We start from the raw sequence: 12,065 nt of genomic DNA on the forward strand, positions 1-12,065 counted from the left end.
ACATATATGTTATAATGTACCATATATGCTAGAGTGAAACAACAAAAGTTTTTTTATAAACAATAGTTTGGTTGTTTGTAGTGAGGAGGATCAATTTTACTATATTTTAAAAAAAATACAAACTTGAGATGTATTCTTATTAGTTAAATTATTGAAAATCTCATATATTTTCTATCGGTAATAACAAAACTTTAAATTATACTTTATATTTTTTTAATATGTGTATTCAAATTTTGGTTATATTATTAGCACATTATTCTTCATTTAAAATAATTATTTTGTTAGGTTATTTTTTTTACTTTTATTTTTTTGTTTTGCCTTTAGAGTTCAACCCCCTCTAGCATCAAGTCCTGGCTCCGTCCCTGTTTACATATATGTATATATATATGCATATATGCACACATATACATATGTTTATACATATATATATATATATATTCTCATATACATATGTCTATATATATATGCATATACACAGACATATGCATACACTTATACACATGTGTTTTCCAATTCCATAGTTACAAATCCTTCTAAATAAACATAAATTTTATAATACAGTAATCCCAGTTACATCCAACAAAACACAAGATTTGAGTGTACTGTATTTTGAAAACCATGTATTTCCATTTACATTCTAACTAAAAAGTTACTGTTTTTAGAATTACATCAAACTAAACGCTACCTAAGATAAATAGCAAAAGTTGAGGAGGGTATTACAAAATCCTTTATGATCACATACAAACCCAACTACCTTTGCCATCTTGATTATTATATATAATTCCTATCACCCTTTTTTCTACGGTCTAAATTATATTTAGCTTTCTTTTGTCCTTCACTACCATCTTTATTAATGGTTACTTTCCTCGCGTGCCATAACAGAACTCTTGTAACAAACTTGTGCTTCCAGTTCTTTTTTAGGAGATTTCTTTTTTAGTAAAATGGATAAACTACGCGCTAGGAGTGTACATACCACCAATAATTGATCGTTCGATTCAAATACACTCACCAGGTGGATATAGTGATTGTGTTACAAATCCAGGCTTACAACAGAAAGTCATTTTTGACATCACCGCATTCGACTCGTATTGAACATTAAATAATAACAACCCCACACACTTATTACAGTAGAACTAGCACTATAGCAAAAATCATTTGGTCCTAGGAAAATAGTAAGCCTTCAATTTCATGTTCTTTGGTAGCCGACAAAAGACCGACTAATATTAAAAAATGAGTCCAACCACTTTTTCTCTTTATATTTTAATTATATTAACAGAGGGTGTTATTTACGTGGAGTTTCCTTATCCCTAACTTATTACTAATTATATTCCTTCTTAAAAAAGAGTGATATTGAAGTGTAGTGTTCTTATCCCCAACTTCAATGACAATCATTGATAGCAGCTTTAGAATATAGCACCACAATAGTGAAAGAGACATTATAGCAGAGAAAAGACCTTCAATTTTTCTTTCCAAAAAAAAAATTTCCCAAAAGAACCAATTTAACACCTCAAAAATTTTATATTTATATGCTTCCAATTCTTCTATCTTCACCAAAGAGCTCGTTCCGCCTTAAGTGAGCTTGCCTTGATCGAGGTAAGCTAATGGTAATATTTGATGTTCGAGGTTAACTTTTTGAAAAGAAACTTGATTTCGGTGACAAATGCGCAAACTTATTAATGTGATGTGAGCTTCAATGGACCTCAACTAGATCATGGGATAATGATAAAATGGTAATTTTATAAAAACATAATTAAATTAAAAAAATGAAATTAAACAAGTAATGTTTATAAATATGAGGAAGTCACCTTTTCACTTGAAAATGATATCAACATTCATTTAAAATTTCATATAATATGTGTTGTCTATTGCTCATGTTAAAAGGAACATTAATATTGTTTAATATTCTAATGTTAATCTAGAAATTTAAAATTATAATTTTTTTAAAAATATAATTGTTTATTAGAAAAAAAGTGGAAATTGCCAAAAAAACCCTTTAAGTTTGTAAAATTGCTAAAAAAACACCCGTTAGTTTTGCAATCCCTAAAAAAACCCCCTCCTTTTTAAACTCTATGTTTTTCAAACCCCCAAACCACATGAACGGATGTGAGCGGAGTGAGTTTCAAATTTTATGGACGAAAAATGCCCTTGCATGGGGAGTCGTGGCTGCAGCCATCTCGGCGATTTGAGAGGAAGTGGGGTGGTTTTCCGTAGGGTAACCCCGAGAGACGAATTTATTGGAGCCGTTTACTTGCTTTTTCTCAACTCGCGTCTTGACTCTTCCATTTTCAAGTGTCTCCGAAGTTGTCTCTACCGTGAAGCCTCTGTATTTCTGACTTTTTCCTTTCCACGGTATCTCAAAGGAGAAGTCCCCACGCAACTAGTTGGCATTTCATCGGGTTTGCAATCTAAGGTATTGAGTATGGTTTTTATGTTAAGCTGTTACATTACAAAGAAAGATTTTTTTCGGTTTTGTTTTTGTGTTCCTATTTTTTTGTTGGAAGATATTGAAGTCTGAGGGGGATTTCTCAGTGGGGGTTTTTGTTAGTCTGCGGGAGATTTCTCGGCTAGGGTTTTTGTTTTTGTTTTGCATTTTCGATGCAGTATACACTATCGAAAAAAAGTTTTTTTCGATTGTTATGATTTAGTGTAATATTTATAATGTACATTTCCCCTTTCATTTGATATGGTTGCGAGTTTTACAAATGAGGTTGACGTTTAAGAAATGAGATGTTCTGAGTTTAAGTTTTTGTTGTCATTTGTTTAAGTATTCTCGTCTCTGTTTAATAAAAGTGGGTCTACGTGTAACATTTGATATCTCTGTTTAATAAGCGAGAGGTTACCGTTTAAAACCTTAAATTTGCGCTTAAACTTTTTGTGAATCTGCATGTTGAATGTGTTGTTATTGTCGCAGTGGTGATTATGGCGGTCAACCCTAGTTAATGGGCGATGCTATTTGACACCCGGTAGTGGAGACTTTAGGTGAATTGAAAAAAATAACATGACCCCTCGACATTGGGAGATTATTCGACGGACACTGTTTGCAGCGTTCACTGAGCTAGAAGCTATATACCAAGAGAGGGCCCTTCTTGATTCTCTTTTTGCAAAGATACGATGGTCGCATCAATAAATTCGAGGATCGGGGAAAGCTCTGTGAGTTTCGAGACCTCAAGATGTGGCCCTCGTTCTTGGTACTGCGTTGCGATGGCGACGCGATGGTCTTTCGAAGAAGAAAACCCGGTCGGCGTTCGAAGGGAGGTATCTATCAAAAAAACCTACGAGAGACACGGAGACTCCATCAAGAGCACTCTGGTGCAACTTGTTCGACGGAGGGAGAAGAAGATAATTTTTGTCAAACTCCTGATGGTGTACCTCATGGGTACAGTCCTCTTCCCAAATACGTCATGCTCGGTTCGAACTGGATCGTTGATTATGTCGATGATCTACCGACCCATGGGGCGATATGCATGGGCGCAGGTGGCGCACAAGTGGCTTATGGAGGATATTCCACAAGCAGCCGCTCGAGTGCAAGCTAGATCGCCGGGAAGAAGACCAACACGAGGTACATTAAGGGTTGCTCGGTCGCGCTTAACGTCTGGTTTTACGAGCTGACCGGAGCGGGGAAGAAAAGTCCGTTTCGGCAAGATCCCAAGGATGCTTTGTGCTACGGTGAAAGTACTTACCGGAAGCAAGCGACGGTAGAAACCGACTTGTCATCGCTCGATGGAAAAAGAGGTAATAAATCATGGACAATGTTTAACATAAGTCTTTAATGTTTAAACATTTTTATTTAGCGTTTAACTTTAGTATTTACCATTTAACTATTATTCATACTTGGTTTAAATATTTTTGTTCTCCGTTTAATTATATTCTATAACGTTTAAATATATAAACACTACTGTTTAAATATAGTTTTTTTATAGTTTAAAATGAATGATTTCATTTGAAATTGTTTGGTTTACATATGTTAGTTTCTGAGATGGTTCCGTGAATCTTTGAAGAAGAAATATTTGTTGGGGCCAACCGAGCGGACGGATGCTATTGCTCCGGGAACCACTTGCTCGAAGGCGGGGATGAGAGGGCGACCCTCATCGTGCTGCGCTGGGCGCCGTTCTCCTACTTCCGACCCCACCACGCGCACGCATTTCCTCGAGCCCGGAGAAGCCCTCCCCCTACCCCGCGATTGCAACAACCCCCTACCACGACAACGAGCGGTCCCCCGATTGTGGCGGCCCCCGACCATGGCAGCCCCTCCGGCCGTGGCAGCCCCACCCGGCGACATTAGGCGAAGATGTCACCGCAACTCTTATGCAGGCATGCCAGATATTGATGATCGAGTTTCCTCGGCTTGTCGCTCGTGTTGAGGCACTGGAAGGGACGTTCCAACCGGCTGCGCCATCCCTCAAAGACTGAAGCACCGGGACGAGCGAGGCGTCGGAATTTGACGACGACGACATCATCGGGAAGGTCATTCCAAGGCGGCCACATTCGAAGAGACTTGCGAAAAAGAGGAGAACAATACTGCCTCTGTCTCCACCGCCGGCTGACGATGAAACAATAGCAACACCATCGGCGGCTGATGCTGTTACTGAGTCTGTCGCCGTTGATGACATGGCCATGACGGTGGAGGACATCGTAGATGATGTGGCCGTTGCCGCGGTTGAGAAGGTCGTTAACTCTCTTCTTGATGAAATCCTCGACCCGGTGGAACCGGCTGCCGAGATTGCGGCATCAAAGATGGACACAATCCCTGAAGATCAAGAACAAGTTAAGGGTGTGTCTCCCAATGATGATGTTGTCAAGGCCACGGTTGAGAAGATCGTTGAATCTGTTGCCGTGGCCGTGGCGGTGGCCGACAGTACCGCATCCAAGCAGGACACAATCCCACCACAACAAGAACCATGTAAGGATGTGTCTGCGGTTGATGCTGTCGCCGTCGTCCCCGCATCGAAGCCAGACACAATCCCACAACAAGAACAACCATGTAAGGATGTGTCTGCAGTTGATGCTGTCGCCATCGTCCCCGCATCGAAGGAAGATGATGCTGAAGACCCCGACCGAGCAACGAGAGAGATGATCAAGGCCAATCACAAATGGGACCAGACGGCCCGGAAAGCTTTTATTCTGAAGAAGAAGAAATGGGTTGGCCTGTCGCGTCTTAACAAATACGAGCAGGAGTTGATGAGGATCTTCCTCAACTGCTCTATGGACGGGTAAGTTTAAAGTTTTTATGATATTGTTTAAAGGTTTTGTTATAGTGTTTAACGATTTTCTAATAGTGTTTAATGCCCTTATGTTATCATTTACTTTGTCTACTTAACGTTTAATTATATATAATATCATGTAACAATTGATAATATCATTTAAATATTTACAATATGGTCTTATTATATCTGTTATCGTTTAACCTCAGCACTGTCGTGTGGAAGAATGACGCTGTGAGCACCACACGCGACAAATTATACACGCTGCTTGAGGGGAAGGAGATGGTCACTGATGATGTGATGGACGCTTTCGTATGCATAATACAAAAGTCGCTGAGCAAAGAGCCATATCCTTACAAGAAGCGCGCCTCCATCACCAGACCGCTTGCGCTGTTTATGTCAAAGCAGGACGACGCACATGAAACAATTATGGCTATGGTCGGGGATGCTGTGCGCAACCTGCATGAAGTTCAAATTATCATCCTCCCGATAATCATGAATGGCCACTTCCATGTCGTCGTCCTGGACAATGATAAACAAGAATACAGGCATTATTCTTCATGTCCGGGGTACGATAAGGACGCGTTGGACATGGTAAGTTCTTTAATTATGTCCGATTAATATCTGTTTGGTATTTAATCGGTATTCTAATCTCGACTTGCATATCTCGACAGCGGAATCTATTCGACAATTGTGTCGATATGGAGTTCGGCGAGTCGGCGACGGCAAAGTACCCGCTCGTGCACGACTTGGAAACCCCACGCCAAAAACAAGGAAGCGTCGATTGCGCCGTCTACGTCATGCGGTTTATCGAGCAATTACTTTGGGGTGAGAAGTTACGGCTACCGCAGACAGACGTTCCTTACCTCAGATTAAGGTATGTTACCCGCATACTAACGCTAATCCTATTTTTTCTGTTAAGAATGTTTGCTTTTTTTTTTAATTAAAACCGCAATGATAGGCTTTCTTTTTGTAATGTCCACTATTTTCAATTTTAAATTAAAAATACAATATTATGTCTTGCTTTTGGAATGTCACCTATTGTTTTTTATTTTTTTAATAAAAACCCTAATTCTATGTTTTTTCATTGGAATGTATTCTATTTTTGGATCAAAACTCTAATCCAATATGTTCTACTCGTAATGTCTCGTATTTTTGAACCAAAACTCTAATCTTATTTCCTTTTTTTATTCTTGAATGTCTCATATTTTTTTAGATTTGAGTCCAAACCCTTATCATATGTTTTCTTTTTGTAATGTCTCATATTTTCCAATCAAAACTATAATCCTATGTTTTTTTATAAACTGAATGTCTCTTATTTTTTGGTTTTGAATCAAAACTCTAATACTAAGTTTTTTTCATAATTCCCCTTATTTTTTTGAATAAAAATCCTAATCCTTATCCTATGTTTTTTTTCGTAATGTCTCCTATTTTTTAATCAAAACGCTACTCCTCTTTTTTTTCCGGAATATCTCATATTTTTAAATCAAAACAATAATACTTTGTTTTATATTTGGAATATCTGCTATTTTTGACAAAACCCTAATCCTATATTTTCATTTCAGAATATCTCATATTTCTCAGTCAAAAATATAATCCTATGTTCTATTTTGGAAATGGCTCCTATTTTTGAATCAAAACTTGAATCATGTGTTTTTCTTTTGGTATGTGTCCTATTTTTCAGTTTTGAATCAAAATCTGAGTCCTTGTTTTTTTTTTCAGAATGTGTCATTTTTTTTATTCAAAATCCTAATCCTATCTTTTGGTTTGGGAATCTTTGCCTATTTTTTCTTTTCATAATGAGTCCTATTTTTGAATAAAAATACTAATCCTATGTTTTCTTTTAGGAATGTCTACTATTTTTGAATCAAAACCGTAATCCTATGTTTTCTTATTGTAATATCTCTTATTTATGAATGAAAACACTAAAGAAAACTAGGAGGAATTTCAAAAAGAAAACATAGGATGACGATTTTTATTCAAAAACAAGAGGCATTACAGGAAAAAAAACATCAAATTAAGGTTTTGATTAAAACTTAGTAGGGATTATGAAAAGAAAATATAGGATAAGGGTTTTGATTCATAATTAGCAAAGATTCCCAAAACTAAAAGAAAGGATTAGGGTTTTGATTCAAAAAATGAGACATTCTGAAAAAGAAACACAAAGAATTAGGGTTTTATTTTATAATATAGTATGAATTCCCGAAAAGAAAACAAAGGATAAGTGTTTGAATTCAAAACTAAAAAATAGGACGCATTCTGAAAAGAAAATATAGGATTGGGTTTTGTTTCAAAAAATTGATGACATTTCGAAAAGATAAGAAAAGGATTAGGGTTTTGATTGAAAAATAGTTAACATTTCCAGAAAAAAACAAAAGGATTAGGGTTTTGATTCAAAAATAGCATACATTACAAAGAGCAAACATTTGATTAGGATAAGAGACATTATTATTTTTGCAATCAAAATAGGAGACATTACTATTAGAAAAATATAGGATTAGGGTTTTTATTATAAACCGAAAAATAGGGAACATTTCTAAAACAAAACATAGGTTTAGGGTTTTGATTAAACAATACCAGACATTCCCAAAAGAAAACATAGGATTATGATTTTTATTCAAAAATAGGAGACACTATCAAAATAAAACATAAGATTAGTTTTTTGATTGAAAAATACGAGACATTAAGAAAAGAAAACATAAGGCTATTGTTTTGAATAAAAAATAGCAGACATTCTCAAACGACAACATAAGACTAGGGTTTTGATTAAAAAATAGTAGCCATTTAAAAAAAACTTTGGATAAGGATTTTGTTAAAAAAATATGAGACATTACGAAAGGAAAACATACGATTATTGTTTTAATTCAAAAATAGCAAACATTCCCACATGAAAACATTGATTCAAAAATAGGAGGAATTTGGAAAAGGAAAAAAATAGGATTACGATTTTGATTAAAAATTAGCAAAGATCCCAAAAACAAAAGATAGGATTAGGGTTTGAATGAAAAAAATGAGACATTCCGAAAAGAAAACAAAGGATTAGGGTTTTGATTCAAAACTGAAAACTATGACATATTCTGTAATAAAAAAAAAGGATTAGGTTTTTTTAAAAAATAGGAGGCATTCTGAAAGGAAAACATAGATTAGGGTTTTTATTTAAAACTGATAAATAGGAGACATTAAGAAAAAAACATAGGATTGGGATTTTGATTGAAAGATAGGAGTCATTCCGAAAAGAAAACATAGGATCAGGAGTTTTGATTCAAAAATACTAGACATTCTAAAAAGAAAAGATTAGAGTTTTGATTCAAAAATGAAAATATACCACTTTAAATAGAAAACATAGGATTAGGGTTTTAATTGAAAAATATCAAACGTTGCGAAAAGAAAACATAGGATTAAGTTTTGTTTGAAAAATAGGAGACATTACTATAAGTAAACACATGAATATGGTTTTGAATAAAAATTGAAAAATAGTGAAAATTTACAAAAGAAAACATAGGATTAGGGTGTTGATTCAAAAATAGCATACATTACAAAAGGAAAACATAGGATTAATTGTTTGATTGAAATATAGTTGGTATTTATAAAAGAAAACATAGGATTAGTGTTTTGATTTAAAAATAGGAGACATTACTTTAAGAAAACATAGGATTAATTTTTTTATTCAAAAGTAGTAGACATTCCGAAAAGAAAAGAAAGATTAGGTTTTTCATACAAAGAAAGTAGACATTCCAAAAAAAAATAATGGATTAGTGCTTTGATGCAAAATTGAAAAGTAGTACACATTCCGAAAAGAAAACATAGGATCTGGGTTTTAAGTGAAAAATATGTGACATTTTGAAAAAAAAACATAGGTTAGAATTTTGATTCAAATATAGTAGGCATTCCGAAAATAAAACTTAGGATTAGAGTTTTGATTGAAAAATAGGAAACATTACTATAATAAAAACAATAATCCAATGTTTTCTTTTCGTAATCTCTCATATTTTTTAATGAAAACCCTAATTCTATATTTACTTTTCGGAATGACTCCTATTTTCAATCAAAACAATAATCTTATGTTTTCTTATAGTAATGTTTCTTATTTTTCAATCAAAACTATAAATCGTATATTTTCTTTTCTAAATGTTTCATATTTTTAAATCAAAACCTAATTTTATGTTTTTGATTGAAAAATCGTGGATATTCCGAAAAAAATACATAGGATTAGCGTTTTGATTAAAAAATATGAGGCATAATGAGACATTATAGAAATAATAAGGGAATGTGTCCTAATGAATAGCAAACATTAAAAATAATTGACATTCCAAAAACAAAACATAGGTTAGTTTTTTTATTCAAAACCAATAATAGGATGCGTTAAGAAAAAAAAATATGCGATTTGGGTTTTGTTTGCAAAATCGTAGACATTCCGAAAAGCAAAAAACATAGGATTAGGATTTTGATTCAAATATAGTAGCCATTCCAAGAAGAAAACATAGGATTTTGATTTAAAAATAGGAGACATTACTATAAGAAAATATAGGACCTGGGTTTTGATTTACAAATAATAGACATTCCAAAAAAAACAATATAAGATTATTGTTTTGATTGAATTACAGTAGGCATTCGGAAATGAAAACATAGGAGACATTCCTAGAAGGAAACATATGACTAGGGTTTTGAATGAAAAATAGGAGACATTACGAAAAGGAAACATAGGATTAAGGTTTTGATTCAAATATAGTAGGCATTCCAAAAAGAAAAAATAAGATTAGGATTTTGATTGAAAAATAGGAGACATTATTATAATAAAATATAGAATTAGGTTTTTGAGTGAAAAATAAGAGACATTGATATAAGAAAACATAAGATTTGCATTTTAAATGAAAAATAGGAGACATTATTACAAGAAAACATAAGGTTAGGGTTTTGAATGAAAAATAAAAGACATTACTATAACAAAAAAGACAAAGCATTAGGGTACTGATTCAAAAATGGGAGACATTCAAAAAAGAATACAGAGGATTAGGGTTTTGATTCAAAGCTGAAAAATAGGACACATTCAAAAAAGAAAACATAGGATTAGGGGTTTGATTGAAAGATAGGAGACATTCCAAAACTAAAACATAGGATTAGGAATTTTAATTCAAATATAGTAGGTATTCCAAGAAGAAAAACATAGTCTTAGGGTTTTGATTAAAAAGTAGGAGACATTACTACAAGAAACTTAGGATTATGGTTTTTTATTCAAAAATAGTAGACATTCTGAAAAGAAACATACTATTAGGGTTTTGATTGAAAAATATAAAACATTGGCATAAGAAAACATATGATTAGGGGTTTGATTGAAAATAGGACATTACTATGGAAAACATAGGATTAAGGTTTTGATTCAAATATAGGAGACATTCTCAAAAAGATAACATAGGATTAGGGTTTTAATTCAAATATAGTAGGCATTCCAAAAACAAAACATAGGATTAGGGTTTTGATAGAAAAATAAGAGACATTACAATAGAGAAACATAGGATTAAGGTTTTGACTCAAATATAGTAGGCACTCAGAAAGGAATATATAGGTTTAGGGGTTTGATTGAAAATAGTAGACATTACAACAAAAAAACATAGGATTAGGTTTTTGAATGAAAAATAAAAGAGATTACTAATATAAAACATAGAATTAGGTTTTTGATTCAAAAAATAGTATAAATTCAGAAAAGAAAAAAAAAGGATTAGGGTTTGGATTAAAACACAGTCGGTATTTGTAACAAAAATCATATTATTAGTCTTTTTGATTGAAAAATATGAGAGATTACGAAAATAAAACAAATGGTTAGGGTTTTATATAAAAAATAGCAGACATTCCCAAAAGAAAATATAAGATTAGGGATTTAATTAAAAAAAATAAGAACCATTAAAAAGAACATAGGACTAGGGTTTTGATCAAAAAATTATGAGACATTTAAAAAAGAAAAATAGGATTCGGGTATTGTTAACAAAATAGGAGACATTCCGAATAGAAAACATAGGATTATGTTTTTTTTCCAAATATAGTAAACATTATGAAAAGAAAACATGGGGTTAGCGATTTTAATTGCAAAATATGAGACATTACTAAAAGAAAACATAGGATTAGGGTTTTAATTACATTCCAAAAATGAAAAACATAAGATTATGGTTTTGATTGAAAAAAATATGAGATATTTCAAAAAAATAAATCATATAATTAGGGTTTTGATAGAAAAAAATGGGAGACATTACCATTATAAAACATAGGATTAGGGTTTTGATTAAAAACCAAAAAATGGGTTATATTTACAAAAGATAACATAGGATTAGGCCTTTTATTCAAAAATAAGAAACGTTCAAAAAAGAAAACAAAGAATTAGTGTGTTAGTTGAAAGAAAGGGCATTCCAAAAAGAAAACATAGGATTAGAGTTTTGATTCAAATATAGCAGGCATTCCGGAAAAAAAAAAACAAAGGATTAGGTTCATGATTGAAAAATATCAGATATTTTAAAAACAAACCATAGGATTAGTGTTTTGATTAATAAATATGAGACATTCCGAAGAGAACAACATCAGATTATGTTATTGAGTAAAAATTAGCAAACATGCCCAAAATAAAAGAAAGGATTGGGATTTTGATTAAGAAAATTGAGACATTGTGAAAAAAAAAAGGATTAGGGTTTTGATTCAAACATGAAAAATAGGGCCCATTCCGAAAAGAAAATATAGGATGAGAATTTTGATTTAAAAATAGCAGACATTTCAAAAAGAATAGAAAGGATTAGCGTATTGATTGAAAAATAGGAGACATTCTTAAAAGATAACATAGGTTTGAATTTTGATTCAAAACTGATAAATAGGAGATATTAA

The sequence above is a fragment of the Dioscorea cayenensis genome, chromosome 9 (genome assembly GCF_009730915.1).
Source record: "Dioscorea cayenensis subsp. rotundata cultivar TDr96_F1 chromosome 9, TDr96_F1_v2_PseudoChromosome.rev07_lg8_w22 25.fasta, whole genome shotgun sequence".
Classification (NCBI taxonomy): domain Eukaryota; kingdom Viridiplantae; phylum Streptophyta; class Magnoliopsida; order Dioscoreales; family Dioscoreaceae; genus Dioscorea; species Dioscorea cayenensis.